Source organism: Podarcis filfolensis (genome assembly GCF_964270895.1).
Source record: "Podarcis filfolensis genome assembly, chromosome: 17".
Classification (NCBI taxonomy): Eukaryota; Metazoa; Chordata; class Lepidosauria; order Squamata; family Lacertidae; genus Podarcis; species Podarcis filfolensis.
In genome coordinates, this window is record NC_139621.1 from 22450516 (window position 1) to 22460973 (window position 10458).

Sequence of the window (10458 nt, forward strand, 5' to 3'; positions counted from 1 at the left end):
TTGAAGGCAAATGGAGACAATATAAAAAAGATCTCTTGCTGGAAGAAATTCATGCTCCCCACATAATGGAACTGCACATGACACAAAATTAGAGGGGAATAAAGGAAGGGAGATGACTGTGAAAAGAATACTTAAGGCAAGCGTTTGCTGGGAATTGGGAAGAGGCAGGCAAGATATGGACAAATGCATGGGTAGGCAAACGAAGGCCCGTGGGCCGGATCAGGCCCAATTGCCTTCTGGATCTGGTCCATGGACAGTCCGGAAATCGCCACATGGAATGCCAGCATGCGGGTTCTTTCTCTCTCCCTCTCCCTCACACGGTGGTACCGCCGCTGCTGCCTCCCTCCCTCCTCCTGGCTTCTCCCCGCCCTGCCTAGAGGATGAAGGGGGCTGGGCTTTGTTTATACCAGCAGCAGCAGCGCTTGAGCAGCCGCCATTTTAAGCAGCCTTTTTGCGTGCCGCTCATCGTCCCCCACCCCCGCCTTCGCCACCAGCCCCTGCCACTCGCAAGACACAGGTAAGCAGCTACCGGGCTCGTGGTGCTCTTGCATCATTTCTCCCCCAAAAATATAGTTTGCTCCCCCACAAGGTCTGAGGGACAGTAGACCGGCCCCCTGCTGAAAAAGTTTGCTGACCCCTGGACAAATGCAAAGGGATTTGAAATGGGGGGAGATTAAAAATGTAGAATGTTTCTTTCCTCACAACAAATATGCTGTGTGTGCCTGCATACATATCTGGTGGTACACAAAATATTACCTTGTGAGGTATAATTATACTACAACAGTGGTCATATAAAAGTCAATTCATATTCTCCTGACTTTTTTCTTTTTAAATCAACTTATTTATTGATACTTATTCATAGATACATAAAAAATACATACCCATTAGAAAGAAGTATCGTTTTATAATATACTAAGATAAGAAAGCTACTTAGTCTAAAGAAAAGAAAAGAAAGAAAATCAGAAGGAAGAAAAAAGCAAAGAGAAAGGAAGAGAAAGGGGAAAGAAGGGGGGGGGGGACTTCAGAAAGATAGAAAAGAATTAAAGGACTTCCGGCTCTCTGTCCTGCAGCTGCATATAATATTCATTCCAACCATTCTATCGTCTATAAACCAGTATTTTTTTCAATCTTCCAACCCCAATGTTGCAAGTTCATTTTCTCTTTCGCTCAAAAAGTCAATTTCTTATTGACATATTCTCCTAACTTTTGATCCTTATCCAGGGGGCCCAGAAAGTGGAGATCTAATTGGCTGGTGAGAGGGAGCTGATTGCAGGCTTGATTCTCAACAGCTAAAAGAGTCACTGAGGATCATTGGGGTCAGGAAAGAGGTTTAGCCACCACCATCACTATAAAATTGCTGAGTGTCCAGATAAATGAACAAATGCCAATTATTCATCTGGGGAAAGTAAAGGGTTATTTTACAATACTACCGAGAAACTTAGAACAGCTTGCTGGATCGAGTCAGTGCCCGCTCTAGTCCAGGATCCTGTTCTCACTGTGACTAACCAGATGTCTGTGGGAAACCCAGAAGCAGGATTTGGGCACAAGAACCCTCTCCCCTCCTGTGGTTTTCAGCATTTCTACCTCCCAGCTGTGAAAGCAGATCATAGCCATCAGAGCTAGTAGCCTTCGATAGGCTTTTCGTCCACGAATTTATCTAATCCTCTTTTAAAGACATCTACGTTTGGTGGCCATCACTGTGTCATGTGGCAGGGAGTTCCATAGTTCACCTAGGCATACTTTGTTTCTGTCCTCGAACCGAGGAAAAACAACCACTGTCCTTAGATTTTCCCAGAAGCCCTGCTGAGATGGGATTGTGTCTGCAAAAACGATGGTGCCACAGTGAAATATACTCAGAGTCGCAAAGTGATTTCATGCTCTTTATTCAGCTCATAGTGGTGAGGAGGAATGAATGAAAGTCCCCTCAAAGTATCTGCTTTATATACATTATTTACACAATGGGCTGCCCATGATTGGCTAATTCCGGAATTCTACTGTAAGCCAATCAGGTTGTGGATTCACTTCTATCTGGAGCATGATTGGGTGGTTCCTGCCAACCAATCATACTGCTGTATTGTTCTAGGACCAATCAGACTGCTGCCTTTTGGATCCTATTGTTCTAGGACCAATCAGACTGCTGCAGTTTGGATCCTATTCAACTCAGTACATAACACCCAGGCTTTCTGAAAAGAAATCAAAAAGAGTGCTTGCCACCTTTGAACTCTGCTCCACCCATTAGGGGGAAATGAAATTCTACTTCCTGTTCACAGGGGCGGAGCATACTCCATCACCGAGGGGCGGAGAGCAGGCGGGGGCGGGGCTGGCGTGCATCCTGGGGGTGTGGTGCGCTGCCCACAGGGGCGGGGCAGGTGTCCTGGGGGCGGGGCACCCAGTGCAGGTGGGGGGGGCAGCTGCGATGGCACCCCACTGGGATTGCACTGCCAGGGGCGGGGCGCTCCCTCCGCACTCCTCTTCCTCCGCCACCGCCTGTTCGCCTTTTTCAGATGCAGCTTTCCTTCACTCATTTAAGTAAAGCCCGTTTGAAGGTCTTTTATATTTGAAGGTCTTTTGTATGAAAAGTACAAAACTGCAAGTGCACAGATAAGAAACAAAAAGAAGAAGAAACGTTAAATAGTACTCATTTATGAAACAAAACGGGGGGGGGGGGAGATATTGAAGGTTTGGCAAATCCATAATTATGACATCTTGCAATTAACATTCTGTTTTGTGTGTTCAAAGAGTTACATAATCGTACATATCTCAGTTGCACTTAACAACAGCCTCACAGAGCAGGTCAGTTTAATTATCTCTGTAATATAGATTTGTGTCATGTTTGACTCTGAGATCATAATGCGTCACCTGAGGCTGTCTAAAAAATCAATGTCTTGAGGCATGATTTGTACTGGGGACTTCCCACTCGAGCTCTTAGTCCACTCATACCCCACATCATTGCACCTGTGGTCCAGTCTTTCTCCTCTGCTGTTCCAAGAGTTTATATGTTAAGCTGACTCCTTTTTGCAGAGAAAACGTCACTGTGGGATACTCAGATCTATACATAAAGGCAAGGTGAGTGCCATCACATTGCCGAAATTAAAATGATCTAGATCTTGTAGTGGTGCCTGAAATGAGGCGGCCTTAGAAATCAGGCTCCTTGATGGGGTAAAGGTGGAATATAATATATATATTAAAATACATTTTGAAATGAAACAAGTGTGCAAAGGTTTGTTTAGGTGCTGCGTGCCTGGCCTCAGAACCCCCAACCCTGGCACACCCGACTATTGAGTGGTAAATGAATGGACACAACAACAGTCTGGGATTTGAAATGGACACAATTTTATTGATTTCAAATGTAGGAGGCCTTGAACATGCATCCCGCTGGGGAAACTGAGGCACGACAGCGTCTATTTGGGTGTGAGTCCATCACAAAACGCAGGTTCATGCGGATGGTCCCCAAACGCTGAGGGAAGCTATATGGCCCGCTTGCCCTACACAACTGGCTCTTTGGACAGAGACTTCCCTCCAGACCCCTTTAATGGGGTACCCTGTTATTGTCCCCCACAGAGAAATTGGGAGTGGGTGAGTCACCACATCCCAATTGGATGAAAGACTGTAGGGTTCCACCCAAGGCCTAAACTGTGACTAGTGCTATGGGGAAGGCGAAAACTGCAGCGCAGGGGAAATTCCTTCCCGGCCCCGAATACGGCAACTGGCAACAGACCACAACAAAGCCCACCTAGCTGAAAAGGAAATGGTTAGAGCAGTAAAAGACAATTACTGGAGGGAGGGAAAGGGTGGGTGACTCTCCTGGCAGACTGAGTGCTGCGCTTGGGGGTCAACCAGGCTAAGTAGATGGCAGGCGGACCCAAAGGAAGCCTGTCTCCCTCCGGTCCACTCCTCATGCCCCACCGCATCCCCTGCAGATACAGCAGATTAGCCGGTTTGAATGGATGGGTTTTGGCGGGGACCCATGTGTGACGTTAACATATGAGAGTGCTGGAGGTGAAATAGTTAAACAGGTTACCCAATCAGAACCCAGGGGGTGGAGTCAGAGGGACTATAAAACCAGCTCTGTGAGGGGTGAAAAGGGAGTTCCTTGAAAGTTGGGTGGTTGATTGGAGTGGGAGTGTATTGGGATAGAGACGTGGGTGGCGCTGTGGGTTAAACCACAGAGCCTAGGGCTTGCCGATCAGAAGGTCGGCGATTTGAATCCCCGTGATGGTGTGAACTCCCGTTGCTCGGTCCCTGCTCCTGCCAACCTAGCAGTTCAAAAGCACATCAAAGTACAAGTAGATAAATAGGTACCGCTCCGGCGGGAAGGTAAACGGCGTTTCCGTGCGCTGCTCTGGTTCGCCAGAAGCGGCTTAGTCATGCCGGCCACATGACCCGGAAGCTGTACGGCGGCTCCCTTTGCCAATAAAGCGAGATGAGTGCCACAACCCCAGAGTCAGTCATGACTGGACCTAATGGTCAGGGGTCCTGTGGGTAGTTTGAGTTAGTTTAGCGAAATAAGCTGAGTCAGGAACAGTTAGGAGCTAGGAAGACAAGTAAATATCTGAAAGGTGAGTGACAGCAGGTAGCGGAAGCTATAGGTTGGATAGGAACCCCAAGATTGTAATTGACTGAGACCATTTATGAAACCACACACTTGTTAAACTGCAATAAATAAACAAAAGTTTATGTTCCAATTTAACTCTGACTGGACTCAGTATTTTACCAGGTAGGGCCTGGGTGGTGGCAGTGAGAAATAAAGTGGTGGCACAGGGATCAATAGATGGTGAAACATCCGGGGACCCTGTGTGATCGCCATACCATGAGCCTCCGCAACAGCCGAGGGGGGTGGGGAGACAAAGATGGAAAGGCAGGAAGCGGCCATTGTCTTGCTCACAAACTGCAACCTTGTATGTTAACTTCCATAGAAATCTGCAACATTTGCAACATTAATGCATTCAGGTTTCACCCTCCTTTGCTTTAATTAGCTGTCTTGGTGATTGGGCACTAGCCTTTGATTAAAAAGCATTTCCTAAAATGAGATGGGGGGAGCAAACCTGCTTCCAGGAACCCTACTTCTTCAGATGTTAATCAGATTTTTTCAATATGTGTTGACGATGCTGAAGATGAAAGACTTGAAAACAGGTCAGACAGAAGGCAACATAAAAATAAAAAAACCCCCTCTGTTTAATTAGCATCTATTTTTTACACTCCTTTTTGATATCCCCATTTAGATACTTAGCCTCACTTTAAATCTATTACATCTCAGTTGTGCCTCTACCAAGCTGTCAGCTAAACCAAATTCATTTTTCTTGACTAAAATTTGAGGGAGGGGGGAATTAAAAATATGGGTAGTTTATGAGCATTGTTTGAAGTTCAGCTTCCATATATTAACTAGACTTAATTAAACTTCCTGCCAAAGAAAAGGTCCTTATTATGTAGCATAAAGGAACACTTTTAGATAGTCAATTAGTCTGTTTGTTATTTGGAAAATGCACACTGTACAAGGTCTTCTTCTTTTTTTATTGCTAGCTGCTTAATTCTGTGTACTATGTACTCAACAAGAGCACATGTAATCAGTCACACAAATAGTCTTTGATTTCCCATTCCTTTTACAGAATGACTATTGTTCATAAACGCATGCAGAAAGGGTGCAGTTTATTTCCCACCCTAAAATTTGTAATGAAGACGAGATATGTATCTACAAATGGGGCATGAAAAACAGCAGACTTATTAACGAACAATATTTGCAATATGAACAGCAGAGTAGCTGAAAGCAAACAAAAGTCAATGTGGGCTTTTGCCATTCAAATGATATTTCTCCTGTTTATCAATCGGTGGTGGGCAATTGCAGCCTGACTCCAGTCACCCGACTGATCTGTGCTTATCCTTCCCTGCTTATGGGATGTAGAAGAGGCACCTGGCCACTTCATGTCACCGTGGCATGACAGCCTCTATAGTTCTCAGATTGGTTTGACAATCCATCTATCTGCCTAGGAAATTCTGAGAACTATAGCTTTGTGTGTGTGTGGAGCGGAATAGGGGTCTCCTAACAACTCTCAGATACAGGTACTCTTGGAGGAGACTGATTTTCCAGATCCATTTCAATTGGCGTTTCAGCCTGGATTTGCCAAGGAAACTACCTTGGTTGCATTATATGATAAGCTCTGTCAGGAGAGAGACTGGGCATTTTGATACCATCAGCCACTGTATCCTCCTGGAGAGGCAGTCCAAGTTGGGGGTGGGTGGCCCTGCTTTGTAGTGGTTCTGGTCCTTCTTGGATGGTCATCTTGAATGAGTGATGCTTTGGGAGTGCTTTTCAGCACCATGGAGACCTTCGGTGAGGGAAACCTTCAGTTTCAGGGCTCAGTTCTATCCCCATGTTGTTTAATATCCATCCGAAGCCACTGAGTGGAGTCACCCAGAGTTTCCTAGTGTGCTGTCAGTAGTGTGCTGATGACACACAGCTCTATTCCAGATAGATAAAGATAAAATCCCTACCAGAAAAGAAAGGCAGATTAAGTTGGTGGATTATGTCAAAATGGCTAAAATGACCGGAAGAATCAGAGATCAAGAAGACCAACATTTTAATAAGGAATGGGGGAAATTTACAATTTATCTTAAAAACCATTGTGAATAGCTAAAATCAGTAGCAGGATTGGAATAACACTTGTAGTTTAATGGTGAACTTTGGATACGATGGAGATGTAAAAGATTTGGATTATCATAGAAGATGAAGGAGGAAATGATTAACAATAGGACCCACAAAGGGGAGGAGGGAAGTCTAGGAGATTCTCTGGAATCTTGTTTTTATGAGGTCTGTTGGATATGTAATTGTAACATTTTAATCTGAAAAAACTAAATAAATTACTTTATCAAAAAACAAAACAAAAAAACACACCACACAGCTCTATATTTCATTTACATCTACAGGCATGACAATAGATGAGCTGGATCAATGTCTTGCCTTGGTAATGAACTGGGTGAGAGCCAAAAAGCAGCAGCTCAATCCAGATTAGACAGAGGCACTGTTTGTGGGTAGTTCCCTAGACTGGATGGATGGAAGACTGTCTGCTCTTGAGGGGGTTACACTCCTTCTTACAGAGCAGATATGTAGCTTGGTGGTGTTCCTGGGTCCATTACTGTCACTTGAGGCCAAGGTGGCCCCAGTGATGCAGAGTGCCTTCTGTCAGCTTTGGCTAGTGACCCAGCAGCATCCCTCTCTGGACAGGGGCAGCCTAACTTTTGTGGCCTATGCTCTGGTAACCACTAGGTAGGATTACTATAACGTGTCATATATGGGGCTGCCTCTGAAGATGGTTCAGAAACTTCAGATGGTGCAAAATTAAATAGCCAGATGGTTTGAGCATATAATGCCCATCTTGGCCCAGCTGCTGCATAGTTCTGAGCCCAATTCAACGTGCTCAGGCTTAGGACCTCAGTACCTCTCCTCATTCGAACTAACCTGGCCCCTGCACTTGACCCTTCTCTTTGTCCTCCTCCCTTAGAGGTTCAGAGGGTGGCAACATGAGAATGGGCCTTTTCTGTGATGGCTCCCTGATTGTGGAAAGCTGTCCCTAGAGAGGCTCACCTGGAGCCATCACTACATGTCTTTAGGCACCAGGCAAAAACATTCCTATTTCCCCAGGCTTATGGCTAGTGAATAATCTATGGCCTGTTAAAACTGTGCAGGGGGACTGTTATTATGATTATTTTATTATTATGCTTTTTAATGCTTTTATCATTATGCTCTGTAACATGTATTCTTAATGTTGTACACCACCCTGGGATCTTTTGATAAAGGCAGTATATAAATGGAATCATTATCATTATAATCATCATCAACAACAGCCAAACTACACTTCCCAGAATACTCTGGGGAAAGCCATGACTATTTTAAATGGTATGATACTGCTTTTAATAAATAACACAGATGGGGTCTGAAGACAGTCTACAATCCTTTCCAAATCTATAATAAACTATAGAGAGATCCCAATTAAATCACAAATGTTGACATCGGGAAGGGGGGAAAGGCCCCGTTCTATCCTGCCCAATCTGTCTCAAGGGAAGAAGGCTCATGGTGTTGTCAGTAAGGATAAGGAGGAGGGAAGCAGAACATACCTTGAGTGGGGGATATGCGTGCGTGGATTTAAAAAGCAATTCAGCAAAATTGAACACATCTTTATTTGTATTTGTGTCAGCCTGTCAGTCAGTACCCAAGTGACATGGAAAATATTTATGAAAAGCAGACAGAACATGTTATAAAGATTTCAGAAACTGTTAGAAATTTGCAGAGCTGCCAGAGAACTTGAGAATATTTCCTCCCTGACTTCCTGTTCCAGCCAGTGACAGGGTGGCCTCTGGTTCAAGTCGATGATAGCGTGGCCTTTATTCAATTTACATGAACAAGGCTATTTCAAACTTTCAAATGAATGTCCTGGCATTTATTCTGATGTGTCAGTCCCTTCTGCACTGTCTGTAGGGTATAAATAGCAATAAATAAGTAATCAGAATGTATTAATTGCTATCCCTTTCCACCTTCCGATTTAATATCCCCCAAAGCCCTTGTTAAGATATTTGCAAAACCTCCAGTTACATAGGAAGTGTTGCTGGTGGTGCGAATGTGTCAAGGCTTTAACCTTCCAGAAATATTCATGCAGTGAGTAGGATGCAAATGCTCTTAATTAGACCCACAGCTCATAAAATGAGCTCACAAGTCATTTCTTCCATGACTCTTAGCAGTGCAGAGAAATGGATGCTCAGAAAGCAGTGTAACTCCCATATACTGTAATATGGAGCCTGGTATGGATGCACATTTTCTGGATTTGCTGTGACATAGGAACAGAACAGATTGGAAGTAACCAATTCTGCCATCCATGTTCCTTCATATTCCACCTGTACTGTGACAAAGTATCTTTATAAAGCCCACTATCAAAAATCTTAACAAGTATGTAAGGAAGCAAGGGGAGTAATGCGGGCAGCTAAGGAAACTCAGCTTCTGCCGTAAACTAAAAAACATTTTAAGTACATGCTCAGAATTAGAATGTATTCTGAGGTTACATAGTACGCATCAGCACAAGTAATAAAACCCTGATAGCCACTACTTCTCTACAAAGTAGCTTCAGGAAAAAGCAATTTGCAGCAGGGAGGTGAGTAATACTTCCCTGCCTGCCAATATCTCTTGGAAATTGTCGCCAAAGCCTCTTTTCCTCATCATGGGGTTCAAGATGCCTGTTTGTGGTTTAAAATTAGGGTTGCTTCCAAATTTGCCAGCCTCTGATTTCCCCTCCAGACATAGTTGTTATGATTTAACTTGTACCTGTTACTGAGTGCCAGCCCCGTCCGTACATCTGCTTTGTGGTTGAATCTGTCCATTTCAGTGTCCATTTTTTTCCCTAATCACCTCCAAATTTTTGCCAGCATTCTAATGCACGCTTTTCCTAATTCACACATTTTTGCAAGACATCTCCCCTAATATGGTGCATGCTACTGATTACTACTATGTGCATTTTAATGCACACTTGCTCCAAACGAACATGTTTTGGTGCACCTTGCTTAATTGGAGACCTGCATCACAAAATTCAGAGAAGCGTGAATTTCAAAGGATAAGATGTGTTTCATTTGCATACTGTTCCGGGAAGTGCAAAACAGCTAGTTTTGCATTAAAAGTGAATGTTTCCTTCCCTAGTGGAGGTGCATGTAATTAACACTCACACACTCTTTTACTATCCTTGAAATTTCTCATGTGATTATACAGATATGTATCCCCCTTCTCACCACTGTCAAAGTATAGTCAAGGACTGCTAACCCTGAGAGCTGAATTTCCAGCAACCCACACCTGCAAGTGTGAGACAGTGGGTGGGGCCAACAAACACTTGCTGGGGGAAGCATCTGCTACCAGACTCCCAATATACTCCCAATGCACATCGTTTCCTTAAACAACAAAACCTGTGGCTTTTTACGTTTTCCTTTCATTGGCTCTGACAGAAATATATGCGCTCCTCTGACTGATCCTGACAAGACCTAAAACTACTGCAGACTACAAGAAACTTACTGAAGGAAGCTTCCCAAGTGCTGCTGAGTCAGGAGCAGTGACAGATCTACATTTTGGGGGCTCAGAAGCATGAAATGCCGGGGTGCCCCTTTGCAACCAGCAATGAGGGATTGGGTAACCACTGTTATCCTCTTCAGTGGGGTTGTCCCAGGAAAACATCCCACACCTTTACAACATCTGTGCTTCCGACTCTCACATTTTGGGATCGTTGAAATGTATGCAACAAAAAATTAACCGGTTAGAGTCAAATTGGGTCTGTTAGACCCACAAATTTCAATGTTAGTTTCTGTTTGTGCCACTGTGCAGTCCTTGGAGTCACAAGATTCTGTTTTGCATTCCAGAGATTCCAGGCTGTTGGAAGTCTCACAGAAGACAGGAGACGGATGTGATGTTTACTGGTTTCCTGTTCCTTTGTT